Source organism: Cydia pomonella, chromosome 7 (genome assembly GCF_033807575.1).
Source record: "Cydia pomonella isolate Wapato2018A chromosome 7, ilCydPomo1, whole genome shotgun sequence".
Classification (NCBI taxonomy): domain Eukaryota; kingdom Metazoa; phylum Arthropoda; class Insecta; order Lepidoptera; family Tortricidae; genus Cydia; species Cydia pomonella.
In genome coordinates, this window is record NC_084709.1 from 3,529,803 (window position 1) to 3,545,653 (window position 15,851).

General features: G+C 37.7%; 1 protein-coding gene and 1 long non-coding RNA gene across 4 annotated transcripts in view; one reads left to right on the top strand and one right to left on the bottom strand.

Moving 5' to 3' along the window:
- Positions 1–15,851, top strand: part of LOC133519599 (glutamate receptor-interacting protein 1) — a 629,013-nt gene that overhangs the window by 445,169 nt on the left and 167,993 nt on the right. The gene's annotated exons all lie outside the window — the stretch shown is intronic.
- LOC133519596 (uncharacterized) lies at positions 6,758–8,591 on the bottom strand. Its single transcript, XR_009799640.1, has 2 exons — positions 6,842–8,591; positions 6,758–6,787 (listed from the first exon to the last, which is right to left on the bottom strand). It is a non-coding gene; the product is annotated as an uncharacterized LOC133519596 (long non-coding RNA).

A 15,851-nucleotide genomic window follows, 5' to 3' on the forward strand; every position in this document is an offset into this window, starting at 1 on the left:
AAAAATGCATAAACGGCCTAAAAGGTAGCGCACTATGCAGTTTAAGTGGAATTTCCTCCTGCGGGCGCTCTGGCTGTGGAATGAGCTCCCATGCCGAGGTTTTTCCGAGGGTCTACAGTATAGGGTTTTTCAAAAAAGGAGGGTACAGCTTTTGAAAGGGTCCGCAACGCGCATGTAACACCTCTGGAGTTCCTGTCGTCCAGATCGTACGGTGATTGCTTACCATCAGGCGGGTCATATTTTGAAGAAGGTTAGTAAAGTATAAAGAAGAAGAACGTTATTAAATATTTATCATCACTTAAAACTGCCAATATGATAACAACTCAAAAATCCGTATCATATTACTTTATCAATCTTTTCGATAAATTGTAACTTTCTCATCAGATTTTGAAACATAAAGAGAGCCTTTACGAGCTGGTGTGGTCAAAAACTTTTTACTTGTCTCAAAAGCACATTTAAGGCCCATTGACCGGTGATTAGAAACTCGAAAGCGCTGAAACTGTCCTCAGTCAAGTCTAATTTAGTCTCTAAACGCTACACTTAAATGACATCCGATTTCATTACTTTCAGCCGCTCGCGTCAGCAAATATTTAAGTCTATTGGTATAAGTATGTATGTGTAATTTAGTCAAAAGCGTAACTAAGCATCGTAAATCTGCCCAAGCATGTATTTGTTTATTATTTTATTTTTATATTATAGGACATTATTGCACAAATTGACTAAGTCCCACAGTAAGCTCAATAAGGCTTGTGTTGAGGGTACTTAGACAACTCTCTCTTCTTCCTCGCGTTGTCCCGGCATTTGCCTCGGCTCATTGGAGCCTGGGGTCCGCTTGACAACTAATCCCAAGATTTGGCGTAGGCACTAGTTTTTACGAAAGCGACTGCCATCTGACCTTCCAACCCAGAAGGTAAACTAGGCCTTGTTGGGATTAGTCCGGTTTCCTCACGATGTTTTCCTTCACCGAAAAGCAACTGGCAAATATCAAATGATATTTCGTACATAAGTTCCGAAAAACTCATTGGTACGAGCCGGGGTTTGAACCCGCGACCTCCGGATTGCAAGTGGCACGCTCTTACCGCTAGGCCACCAGCGCTTATTGAGGGTACTTAGACAACGATATATATATTATATAAATATTTACAAATACTTAAATACATAGAAAACACCCATGACTCAGGAACAACTATCCATGCTCATCACACGAATAAATGCCCTTACCAGGATTTGAACCCGGGACCATCAGCTTCGTAGGCAGGCAGGTAGGTAGGTAGGTAGGCAGGGTCACTACCCACTAGGCCAAACTGGTTGCCTAAAAAAACAATGATTATCTCTATTTCTCTCGACGGCCAGTCTGGCCTAGTGGGTAGTGACCCTGCCTATGAAGCCGATGGTCCCGGTAAGGGAATTTATTTATGTGATGAACACATATTTGTTCCTCAGTCATGGGTATGCCTATGTATATAAGTATCTATTTATCTATATAAGTATGTATATCGTCGACTAGTACCCATAGAATAATCTGTCCGTTTTAAATGTACGCCATAGTAAATGTATGGCGAACCTTATCTTACGCAGCGGCTTACGTGAGCGAATAACTCGCGAACGCGAAGCGGCGCGGCGCGGCGCGGGTGAATCAATCCTTTGATACCTGTGTCCTACGTGGGCGATCTCATTGCGAACGCAAATGCGGTGGGCCGCCGCGCCGCGCCGTTTCGCGTTCGCGAGTTATTCGCTCACGTAAACCGCTGCGTTAGAAATCGGACAGGCTATACAAGCTCTGCTTAGTGAGCAAACGATGCACATCCCAGGTGCGCCGGGTGCGGGCCAGCCCCAACCCAATCCTGCGCTCGATTGCCGAGAGGTTTGACTGCCCATATTTGAGGCATTGTGATGATATGCATGTTTCTAGAAGTACCTATGATGTCTAACCACTAAGTAGGTGCTTCTAGAAACATAGCTGTCTTAGTAATTATTTAGTGATAAGTTTGTACATATTAACATAGCTGTAAGTGCATACTAACATATTTATGAGTCTTAAGTTACTTGAAATAAATGATTAAACAAATAAATTAGTTTGGGGCTAGGTTGATCTGTGTAAGATTGTCCCGAAAATATTTATTTATTTATTTATTCTCTACCGGACAGTTCTTTATATCTCATGTCCAATGATGATCTCCAATTCATTATTATTTTATAGAGATACTTTTTATCACAGAGAATAACTGCCTTTCAAGCTATATACATTTGGTCTTTACTCGAGTTCTCCTTTATTCAGAAAAAATAAATACGCCATACACAATTAATGACACTGATGAGTGATGACAGTGTCTAAGTTAATAAAATGCCAGAAACTAACACATAGACGTACAACTTTAACTTTCCTGTTTAAATTCCTAATTAAGTTTATTCGTCGACCCGCCCCGGCTTTGCACATTATACATCTACACCTTCCCCAAAAATCACTCTATTGATTGGTGGAACCGCATAAACATCCGTTCAGTAGTTTTTGAGTTTATCGCGAACATACATACATACAGACAGACGCGGCGGACTTTGTTTTATAGGTTTTAGAGATATATATACATTTATTATATTATATTGTGTGAGACTAGGCATATTAATTATTGAAATGGGATATTTTTCCATAGGTACTTACTGGTGCGCACGAGATGCACTACAAGCTACGATCACTCAATATAATATTTAAATATTACCAAATGAATATTGATATTATTTTGCAAGTAGAGTTCAAGAGGAGACCATGCACTGTTGAGACAAAGACTAACAGGCCAATTCGAACGTGCGCTAATATCAAACCGATACTTGATATTGGAATCATCAACCTGCAATAATGTTACTCTTCGAGTAGATGGCGACACCGTTTAACACATATCAATGAAAAAATATGGGTCAAATAGCCACATGTCATTCTAAGAGTTTTAGTCCTGTGTCGAAAGATGGCAGTTTTAATTGACTACAAAATTTACTTTGACAATACGCCTCTATACTCAATTCTCTTTGGTGTTATTTGCCCCAAGAGCATTAACAGTCCTTGATTAGAAACTCTAAAGCACTGAAACTAATTTACTGAAGTCTGAAATGCTGAAAATGGCGTTCAAGTCTAATTCAGCCTGTAGACGGTTAAATGACATCCGATTTCATTAGTTTGAGCCGCTCACGTTAGCAAATATTTGAGGGGGCTATCGGCGTGCGTGTGTATTTGAATAGGTCTGCTCTGTAACTCACACTAGATGGAGCATTGAGAAAAAGATATAGAAAGGCTTCGCCTGATGGTAAGCAATTACCGTTGCCCATATACACCTGCAACACCAAAAGGGGTAGGGAGGTAGGAGGCCGGCAGTCCTTTAAAATGGGAGCTCGCTGATTGAAGATATGTTTCTGGACCTAAAGTCTCCATATACCTCTCGATCATTAAGCCTTAGGGGACTTTGCTGTCATTGTTTTTAGAATGTATATGTGTTGTTTACGGGTCTCTATGACTTAAAATTTTATGGAAAACAATAGAGACCCGTAAACAACACATATACATTCTAAAAACAATGACAGCAAAGTCCCCTAAGGCTTAATGATTGAGAGGTAACCAAATTATAGCTAACGAAAATGCGGACAAACAATACATTATGACTTAAAATTTTATGGAAAACAATAATGTATTGTTTGTCCGCATTTTCGTTAGCCATAAATTGGTTTTTTCTCAGAAACGTGTAACTTTTCAGGATTGTCATAAAACAATCCTAACCCATCCTATCTTATCTATAGGATAACCTAAGGAAATTCCTGAAAAGTTAACGGTTTCAGAGTTATGACTAATGATAATATGACTATCATTCCATTATGCCTTTAAATAATTATGCGAAACAACGGGATCCGGTTGTTTACCTCTATCTATTATATGTATTTCCATGCACATTTATACTGAGGTTGTGCAATAAAGAGGATTTGTACGAGTATTGTATTGTATATGCGTTGTGTTAATAAATAAATAAAAACCGTCACAACGAGAAGTCTGTAGGTGGAAGTCTACAGTCTGTTCTAAGGATTAGTTAGTGAGTTGGATCCGAACTTCCTTCTACTGTACAGTAAATATTGTAGTTTCTTCTTATGTCCGCTGAGCTACCTACTGATAGCAGCATATAGTATTCGTATTTAATTTACATCCTATACTAATAATGATGATATACGAATGTTACACCGTCAGCAGAAATAGCTAGCTAAGATGTTCAAAATGAACTAATCATAGTGTTAAACGTAAAAACCGTATTATAACCGTAAAAAGCAAAAGCTAGCCAAGGTATTCAAAACGAACTAATCATTACGAAAAAACCGTATTTCTGTATGGGTGCGAGACGTGGAAGGTTACAAAAGACATCTCATCTCTCGCACTGACCCGAGAAAATTTCTAACGCCAACCTGTGGAGATGACGGTCTGACGAATGCTCGACTCCAAAGTCTAGAGCATCGTCGCAAGGTTGCCAGCCTAACGATCTTTTACAGGATACATTTCGGAGAGTGTGCCGAGGAACTGCACAACCTTATTCCTCCGTCCCCATTTCACCATCGGACTACCAGACAATCGGCACTCCGGCATCGCTTCATGGTAGGTATTCCACAAATACGCACGAAGCGTTTTGCTTCAACATTTCTTGTGCGAACTGCCAAGGAGTGGAATGCCCTGCCCGAGTCTGTGTTTCCGCATGAGTACAATCTGGGTCTCTTCAAGGCTAGGGTAAATAGGTATCTCATAGGTAAGCGTGCTCCACCGTAGACCGCATCATCACTTACCATCAGGTGAGATCGTGGTCAAACGCTTGCCTATCGTTATAAAAAAAAAAAAAAGCTGCAATGAGACCTCGATCGACCAGCAGATCAAGCGTCGGAAGCCCTAGACTGGAATCCCCAATGAAAGAGGAAACGTTGCCGTCCAAAGCAGACACAGTGCCGGACTATTATCGCAGTGCACTGTGGACGCCCTCTGCCCCATCAAGGTCACATAGATAGATAGATAGATTCGATAATAGTTTATTCATCACACATGGTAATAGGTACATTTAAAATATACATCATGTATATAATATCTATACTACTAACAAGTGCGACTAGTCAGGCATTTTTAAACTAAAGTGCATGCATGTCATAATTTGTAACATTTACACTTCATTAAATTCATTAATGTTATACAAAGTCTTGTTTAATAATAGGTCTTTCACTTTAGCACGAAACACTGTCAGTCTTGGTTCTTTTTTGAGATGTTGGGGTAATTTGTTATACAGTTTACGACCAATAACTCCTGGCATTTTTTTTGACATAGCGAGTTTGTGGGGGCTTAAACAGAGGTCGTTTGGATAACGATTCGGGCGCTCAGATGCTCCTTTCTTTCGAAACATGTGTATATTCTCGATATAGGACAATATATAATTCAAAGACATTTAATTGTTATCACTTGTACAGTCGCGGCCTAGAGCCCGATTCTGATCCAAGAAATTATTATTAAAGTTTTGATCTTATTCACACACGAGCTTAAAGATCGCTGACGCTGATTTGTGCATCCGAAATGAAGTGAAAGTCTTGTGTGTCAAGTCAAGACGATTTTCAAGATTGTATCAAAAGTTGAATTTGGAACATCACCCCGACCGCTTATGATATCAAATTCTGGTGATGACTAACGGCCCGATTCGAAATTTAAGATACGTCAAACATTTCAAATCTAACTTTTAATAAAACAATACAAATCAAGGTACACGTCTTCGTGAAGGACACGATTTATATATTTATTATGCGTTCCGGTGTACGCACGGCCGTCCACTCAGTGCTCGGCGAACTACATTCAGAGGACCTGAGGGCGTACCGCGAACCACGTTTGACGTGTTGCCTCCCTTTCGCGCTTGTCAATTCGTACGTAAGTGTGACAGGGAGGCAAAACCTCGAACGTGGTACGGTAGGCCCTCTGAACAAAATGCACCTTTATCTGTCTGTCCCTGACTGCCTCTTTGTCATGAGCGCGACCTGTGTTACATGAACCTTAGAAAGCAGTTGAGATTTTCTCAAACAAACCTTCAACCCGGAACCTCTGTCAAGTATAATAAAGTTTTCAAGAGCATGTTAAACTTTAATAAATTTGCTCTTCCACTCCGACTTTATGAGACCATCTTTTCCTCAACGTCAAAAATACACTTTTATTACCATGTTATAAGGTGTAATATTGCACGTGTAGCTGTCACGAGCTAAAATGGAAAATGCATATATTAATGCCTAACTTATATGTACATATATGTACAGAGAATATGGATATTAGGCGCTATGCTAGACTATTCAAATTTGCCTGCATAGGTAATAATATTTGCACGGCAACTTACATATACACGGTGCCCGCGAGGAAACGGAAGATTTTAACAGTATATTTCGGATAGTATTTAGAGACAAAAATGTCATATCAACTTTTTTTTAATTCGCCAAGTTTCAGAGTTAATACCAATTAAAAAAAAACGTTGTTTATTATGTTGCAGTGGTCTCCTTTTTAACCGATTTCAAAAAAGAAGGAGGTTCTCAATTCGACTGTTTTTTTTTGTATGTACGTTACTCGATATCTCCAAGAATCGTGAACCGATTTTCAATTTTTTTTTTAATCAAACGGGTATTTTTTTTTAATAAATCGAGGGAACTCTTGAAATGTTATAGGTACATGTATGGCGCTTTTGGTAATTTTTATTTGAAGTCGGTTTTATTTTTTGTTAAGAAGTTTTTCTTTTTGATGGCTATGTGATATCTGTCAATAAGGACGTCTAGACTAAGGTCCCTTAGTCTAGACGTCCTTATTGACAGATATCAAAGTGACAAGGAACACTTTGATATAGAAAAGTTTTTACGAAGAAAAATGTACCAATTCGTATTACTTAATCCATAAGTTTCCAAGAACATGTACGGTCGAGGAAATTGATTCTTTAGCAATTTGCGGTTCAAGTAATTTTTGTTGTGCATATTTATGCTAAGAGCTGTCCAATGTAAAGTGAACCGTAAACTGCTGAAGAATCAATTTCCTCGACTGTACTTACTTATTATGTATAAAAACATACAAAAGGTAAAAAAAGTACAAAAAAGTGTTTTTTGGCGGAATTGACTTAAATTTGTATTTGTTTTTTTTTATATACTACGTCGGTGGCAAACAAGCATACGGCCCGCCTGATGGTAAGCAGTCTCCGTAGCCTATGTACACCTGCAACTCCAGAGAAGTCACATGCGCGTTGCTGATCCTAACAACCCTCCCTCCCCTCGCTGAGCTCTGGCAACCTTACTAACCGGCAGGAACACAACACTATGAGTAGGGTCTAGTGTTATTTGGCTGCGGTTTTCTGTAAGCTGGAGGGACTTCCCCAGTTGGGCTCTGCTCTAGATCTGGAATGACATCCGCTGTGCTGTGCCCTACCACACAAAGCAGGATGACATTCACAATGCCCATACCTCTCTTTTGAACGTATGTAGTTTAAGGACGTACCCGCGTCCAAGATTGTATACGATTTGTTCCTTCTTATGACGCCAGGAATACGTGGTTAATTTTTTTCCATTTCTTCGCGATCACGTTGTGTACAAGTAGGATTCGAGGTAGTAGTAAAATCACTTTTCGGTGAAGGAAAACATCGTGAGGAAATCGGACTAATCCCAGTAAGGCCTAGTTTCCCCTCTAGGTCAGGTAACAGTCGCTTTCGTAAAAACTAATGCCTACGCAAACTCTTGGGTTTAGTTGCCGAGCGGAACATAGGTTCCCATGAGCCGTGACAAAAAGCCGGGATAACGCGAGGATGATGATGATGAACTGTCGAATAGTAGGGTCAGACCAGGATAAGCCTGCAACGATTTGAGAGCACACAGTTTAAAATAACACTTGCACTGCGTGTGCTATTAAAAACGTTGCAGACTTATCTTGGTCGGACTCTTTGTTTTTTCAAGACGTTAAAACTATTATACCGATGGAAAAACGAGAAATATATTTACGCAAATATCTCCTTAGAAGCACTTTTGTACTGTAGCAAAGTATGGAAAATGCCTTGGTAGTAGCATGAGTTTTGCGTTATTGGTTCATACATATTTAGGCGTTTTCTAAAATAAATATTGAAAACCTGATTCTTACAAAGCTGGACTACTTAGGCTCATTCTACTCAGAATCATTAGCATTCTCCATCCTACAATTTAAATAAAAAAAACTGTCCAAAATATTTTTGACACATACTTTTATTGCCGACTGCACTTTCTCTATGTCTATCAAGTACTTCTGGAAACCTTTCAAACGAGCCTAAATTCAATGTGTTTACGTTATCCCATCGAAGAGTTCCTTTGGCTACCTTCCGACTGCATCATCAGATCAGCTCCATATTAGCATACTATTGCATTGTCATCGGAAATACGGAAGTATACCAAATTTCAGCTCAAACAGACACCAGGAAGTGGTTCAAATTTAAGTTACAAGATTTGATGCACATATATATATGTAGATTTATACAAAGAAGATACGCGGTGAAGCTAAATAAAAGTATGTAAAAAGTGTGTAATAAAAAGTGTGTAATAAAAAGTGTGTAATAAAAAAGTGGGTAATAATAAAAAAATAAGTGTTTAAAAAAAGTGTGTTAAAAAAGTTTGTAAATAAATAAAAGTGTGTAAAAAAAAAAGTCGCAAAATGTCCGATCCATTACGTCACGATTAAGTGTGAACAATATTTTCATTTCTGAGTGTGACGTAATGGAAACTATATTTTCCATTCAATTTTTTGGGGCATTTTTTTAGCATTAAGATTGAATATGCTAGTAATTCTGAGTTGAAAGAACTTAAAAATACCAGGATCTGTGTGAATCAGGTTTTTTGTTAGAAAAAGCTCATTGCCATTTTCAAAATTATAACGCTTTCGAAGTTATTCCAACGCAATACGACGACCAGTCTGGCCTAGTGGCTAGTGACCCTGCCTACGACGCCTATGGTCCCTGGTTCAAATCCTGGTAAGGGCATTTATTCGTGTGATGAGCATGGATATTTATTCCTGAGTCATGGGTGTTTTCCTATGTATTTAAGTATTTATAAATATTTACATATTATATATATCGTTGTCTAAGTACCCTCAACACAAGCCTTATTGAGCTTACTGTGGGACTTAGTCAATTTGTATAATAATGTCCTGTATGTATTATTATATTTTATTATTATTACTTCCGAATTTATATTAAGCTTCGGTTACCAAAGTAGGGTGTCAGTTAAAAAGTCAGCAAATATTCAAAGCGTCATTCGGGAAATCGTCGATCCGTATAAGTTCGACGAGCTGTAATAAGTTACCGTCAACTTTACTGGCGGGTCGAAGAATACCACTCGTAGACTACGCTTGAAGCGAAGGCTTGAATAAGGAATATACACGAATATATTTCAAAATCAAAATCAAACATAATTTTGCTGTCAGAAGACAAAGGCCCATAGATACATTGTATAAAACACCTAATTAGATATTTTTACTCAATTTGTGGCAAAAAGATGTCGATTTTTATTTATACAACTAGCGAACGTTTGTCTATTGTGGATTTCTCGTACAGACATACAGTGAGACGATTTGTGTGGATAATAGTTCAGGCAGATTAAACATACTTCTGTTTATAATTAAATAAGGTGTTTGATTCATGCTTTCCCTTCGAAACCAGAGTCCGACATACATTCTCCACAGACATTAACATATACACCGTGTTTTTTTTAAGGGTGTATTCATGAGCTTAAATTCAGTATCTTTCTCAAAGACACCGGTATTCTAATTACCTCAATTTCGGAAATAATCAATAATTTATTTTTATCTTATAAGGCCCTTACAAGCGTATACACTTACCTTAGGGCCTATTAGCATATTAATTAGTGTTTACGAGTTTATACATTTGCTACTAAACGTAAGTACTATCCCAGACGATCGATGTTCGAAATGACATTGATTAAATTAAACTAAATGTAATGCCCGTGTTGCAACATCGCGATATGCAGCATTTAGTTACTTTTTATGAAAATAATTTATTATTTTTTGCATATTAACTATGCCACTTAGTTTCCTTAAACGTACTTACTACTTACCCATATCTCAGAGTTAACGTAATTTAATAAAAACACGGTGTATTTACAGGAATTTTAAGTTTAAAAACTATTTTGACGAAACAAAAGATTTTGCTGCGTCACCTGTTATTCTGGTGTAGGTTTCGGTAGATTCCCACGCAAACGCAAAATACCATACCCTATCTCACTCGCTATCTCACCTACACTACTATAAGGGAACTCAGGTTATCTAAAATGATGTTAGTTGCGCGCGCATTTCACTCGAGCTTATCCGTGCATGTGTTGGCGGGAGCGAGACGCACGGGCGGGCGACTGACATCATTTTGTTTTGATGTCACAAAGTAAGTCTAAATTGGCTGCCAGGGCCTTGTAAGTTATCTATGTCTGTGGCAATTGAGATGTGATCGGGCTTCTTTAACCCCTCGTTGGCAGTGACAGGCCGGAGTTACGGCCGGGGTTATCGATTACGGAAATTTTCGATTTTTTTTAAAGCATCCAGGATATAACTAGAATAATATAACGCAGTCCAGTTTCCTGTGTCTATTTGGCAAGTGATCTGTGAGTGGGCTTCTTTAACCCCTCGTTGGCGGTGACAGTCCGGAGTTACGGCCGGCCCGAAACTTCGATTACGGAAATTTTTGTCTGTTTTTATAAGCGACAAGGATGTAAAGAGAATCGAAGGAGCAAATTAGGGTTAAAAGAGAAGAATAGCTTTTCAAATCGAATGAAATAACGGTAAATATTCTATGAAATTCCATTTCGGGAGAAAACTAAAAATTAAAACATTAATTGCATGTAAATATACGCAAGTAAGTATAACGGGTTAGCACTGATTGACTAGCACGTTATCTTTTCGCGGATTAGCAAAGTAATATTTTTTTGTTTTTATTAATATGGATTTCCGCAACGTAACGCCTGATTCTATTCGTTATTCGGGAAAAAACATATTCCACTAACTAAATCTTACCAAATCACTTTGATTTTGATGTCGATCGCTTCAGCATAATATATTCTACTCGTAGGTTTATAGGTTTCGTTTTATAAAAAAAAAATGTTTTGCTAATCTAGCAATCCAAAAGCATTCATTTAGGTAAGTTTTAAACCTGGGGTCTGCTCGATAACCTAATTACAGGCACTGTTTTTTACGAAAGCAACTCTGTTAACAAACGTGACCTCATTGCTTTTGGGGTTGTTAGAAGTGTATTTTAAATTTCACTCTTTTACTTTAACAATAAAATGTTATAATATCTGTCCCAAAACGCAAGATAGCCAAGAAAAAAAAATTAATTGTTTTACTTTGTACCTACTCGCGTAAAAAAAATACAGCCTTTGTGCTTTGTGGAGTTGATATCTAACGTTACATTTAGAGCGTTTTCACATTGCCCGATCCGATATCAGATGTCGGGTGAGGGTGACGTTTGGAGAAAAACAGAGAGCTACCGCCAACGCCAACATCGAAGTTTGTCAAATTATGGGCATCTCTCTTTGTCACTCTACGCCTTAATTAATTGGAGTAAAAGAGAAAGATGCCCGCAATTTTTTAACTTCGGTGTTTGTGGTAGGGCTCGGGCTGCTAGAAAATTTACTATGGCATCAAATCCTTTTAGTTTTCCATTAACGCTTTTATTGAACAACAAAAAATAATTTAAGGATGTTAGCCACGGAAGCTACGCGGGTTCGATTCCCGCCTTGGCCACCGATTGGTCACTGTTTCTTGAGTGTATGATATCTATTTCAGTTTATAAAAAATAATTAAATGTAAAAAAGACACTTTATTTTTTGCTTCTTTGTAGTCGTTTCCGACATCCGATATCGGATCGCACGATATGAAAACGCTCTTACGGCCTGATTCAAACATTAATATACGTCAAAAATCTGCTCTAGATACGATATGGATCGGATATGTTAGTGTCAAAAGTGACGTTTCTCGTTGACTTTTGATACTGACATATCCGATCCATATCGTATCTAGAGGAATTTTTTCACGTATATTAAAGTTCGAATCAGGCCGTTATTCACACCAATTTTAGTATAGGTAAAAAATATATCCTGCCGTTACGGTTGACTTTTATTGAGGTATTTTTATATCCACGTTGTGATTATTCGAGTAGGCAAAGAATTTTAACTGAGAAAATGCTTGGATGATATTGAATTTCGTTTTGTAGGAGTTTGCTTTACGCATGACTCGCTCACGGTTCGTGCTGACAGCGGCGGCAATTTCCACGTTTCTTATAAGTATAATATTTATACTTAGAAGCTTTTTTTGTCAACTTTAAACTGCTGTGAGTCATATTAAGTTGACTGACTGACCTTTAACCTTTTGAACGCCAAGAACATAAAGTCATCCTTACTAGTCGTGCCCACAGCACCAAGGACAACTATAGGTGTTATGGCGGACGCTGACAAAGTAACCTTGATACTTTCAAGTAAAGTTTACATTCGCGCGCATGCGCCTGTTAACTTGGCGAGACACTGATGTTTTTGTGTATGATGTAAAGCATTCAAAAAGTTAATCTATATTTTTACAGTACATTTGGTGCTACTTTACCGCACTAACTGTACTGTAAAAAATATTACTAAACGTGTATGCCAAAAATTTAAAGAGCCATATTTACTGTGAAACGTTGTACAATACACGCACGACAAGGTCAACAACTAAGGACAAGGACAACTTTTCACACATGTATGTATCGTAATGTACTAATAGCTGTCTGTATACTGTTTTTGAACATTATGCCACACGATTAAATAAATAATTAAGCTAATTTTACGGTGTAACTCAAGTATTTTTACATGCACGACATGTTCCGGAGACCCTAGGTCTCCTTTCTCTAGCCCTAACAGTGCAAGAGTAGCGGTCACGATAGGCCAGCGTCCATCCAGCGAGAGCTAGACGTGCGAGCGGGATGTCGCTATATTAGGCGCATAACGTTGTCTCACTCAAACATCGGAGCGATGTGTTGGACCGGATGCAGTGTGCCATGCTATTTGCACACTGCGTACTGTTGACTCTCACTTGCCTCCGAAACATGTCGCGCAAGTGACTAAAAAATATGTGAGTTAAATCGTAAAGTTGGCTTTTTTGGCAAAATTGCTTGATAAAATGAAACGTGGATATAAGGCAAAAACATCCGGGAAAACCGGTTTATTCTGTGCACATCACAAAAGTTAACGATTTCGATATAAGTATAATAAAAATATAAGACTTCCATCATGCTTATTTTACCGGAAACATATAAGCCTTCTTGGCTTATCGTGGGACTTAGTTAATTTGTGTAAGAATGTCCCTATAGTATTTTATTTTTATTTATTTAACTATTCAGAAGTTTAAAGTTTTTACATGCCCAGGCACAGAATAAAGAATAGCGGCCAAGGATAAAGTATGAAAATTTAAGATATGCTTTGAATTCCGTTTATATGAAGAAAGTTATGACCCATATAACTAAAGCCATTTAGCCTATTTAGGCTAAAATGGGACTTTATTACTAGCACTTACTATTATTATTTTATCCTCACGATTTCAGCGAGATATTAAGCGAAGATCGTATAAGTTTAAATTAATATATCGACATAAAAAATAAGCGATGTATATTATTGATGAAATTAGTGACCATGTATTTACCTTGAGTAACCTTTATCTAGAACAGCAAAGAATATAAATAAATAAATGAATATTTAAATATTTAAAGAACAAATATTCGTGCTCATCACACAAATAAGTGCCCTTACCAGGATTTAAACCCAGGACCATCGGTTTCATAGGAAGACTCATTACTGACTAGGTCAGAGGTCGTCAAAATATCCATCAGGCAATATTTCACATTTCATGTAAAATGAACAGGACTAAAAGCTAACGTTATGGAGAGTGCATAATACCAGCTACACGCGTCACTGACTATTGGTAGTCCCTATTTCGTTCCCATAAGGTATACGTTTGCTCAGTTAAATACGTCGATGGCATCAAAGACTGACGAATCAAAGGCTTATGATCATAATGACGGATTACTATCAAAGCCGTTAAACTCACATTAACTTTGGTACAGGATGAAATTGTAGGATGTGTGTATAATACCCTACTGAGCTAAAGATTACAGAGGCTGTAGCCAATATAAATAAAGATAAAATAAATTTATTCGTGACAGGCACAACCATGTACGAACATGTACAGGCAACAAAAACAGAAGAACGGAAAATTAAGTGCGCATCACGTAATGGACCCAATCAGCATAATGCTCCATTCGGTGATGCCATGACAGGTAACACATACAATACATTAAAACATCCCAAAGAAAAAACCAAGAAAAAGAAGAATTAATTACTACTACAGAAATAACACATGAACACATGAAGACAACAAACACTAAAAACTATCGCTTTAAAAAATATAAGTAATTTAAGATATAGTATAGAATAAGAAACGCCGAGTTAAAATATATTGAAATGACGGAATTGACATATATCATACAGGGTGGCCAAATAAGAAGTATACATTTTGTTTTTAAATTTTAACTGTATTAAGTTCAAAAATTATTAGGTATTGTTTTAAAAATATATTCTTCAGGGTTGGCAAATTCATGCGAAACATAATGTCTGACATATGTCCACCTCTAACAGCAGGCAAATGTAAGCCCTTATCATCCCAATGTTCAGCATCTATTCGCACATTTTTGGCATTATCTTAGTACATTTGTGTCGAATAGTCGGTTTTAACTGTTTAAATTTCATCAGCTCGTTAGCATAGACACGTAATTTTAGATAGCCCCACAGAAATAAGTCAAGAGCTACAAAATTTGGAGAATTTGGGTGCCAATCACTGTCACTTTTTTTCAAAATTAATCGAGCAAACAACGTGTTTTAAACAACAGAAACATTTGAGATAAAATTGCTTGCTGCTAGTGGTATAGATTTGGCAGAAATTATCTTCCGTATACAATTGCCAACCCTGAATAATATATTTATGAAAAAATATTTAATAAAATTTCCACTTAATGTAATTAAAATTTAAAAACAAAGTGTATCATTCTTATTTGTCCACCCTGTACTTATATAAGGACGGGCCTTACGGGCAATAAGAATGGGGCCAGTATAGCGGTGTCACGCACATGAATTCAAGCCAATCGTGCAGTCTAACGCCACAACGCGATTGGTTGACGAGTTCCCATCACGCGCGCGATTGATCGCAACTAGTTGCGTAAGACTGCACGATTGGCTCTAACCTAACCTAACATGAGATACATCTTGGTGACAGATGGACAGACGGACAGACAGATGGACGGACGGACAGCGGAGTCTTAGTAATAGAGTCCCGTTTTACCCTTTGGGTACAGAACCCTAAAAAATAATAAAATACAACAAAATGTTTCTGCAAGCGCTTTAACTATCGTAAAATGTAATATCTTAAAATGCAGCGCAATTCACAAATTAGGAACTTATTACGCAAACGCAATTCCTTTTCGCTTAATGTAGTTATGCATACTCTGACGTCTCCATGATTTAAATCCACTATAAATCTTTTCTATTGCTTTATTCTTGAGCAAAAAATGAATGCAGAAAGGAGTTAGTATGAGAACTCGGAATGTACTTGAAATTACTGCTCTGTGGTTCAGTATACGACTTTAAGGCCAATTCTGTATTAATAATTTGATATGTTCCCAAGCGGTGGTGGCCGAGTGGATATGACGTCCGACTTTCAATCCGGAGGTCGTGGGTTCAATCCTGGCTCGTACCAATGAGTTTTTCGGAACTTATGTACGAAATGTCATTTG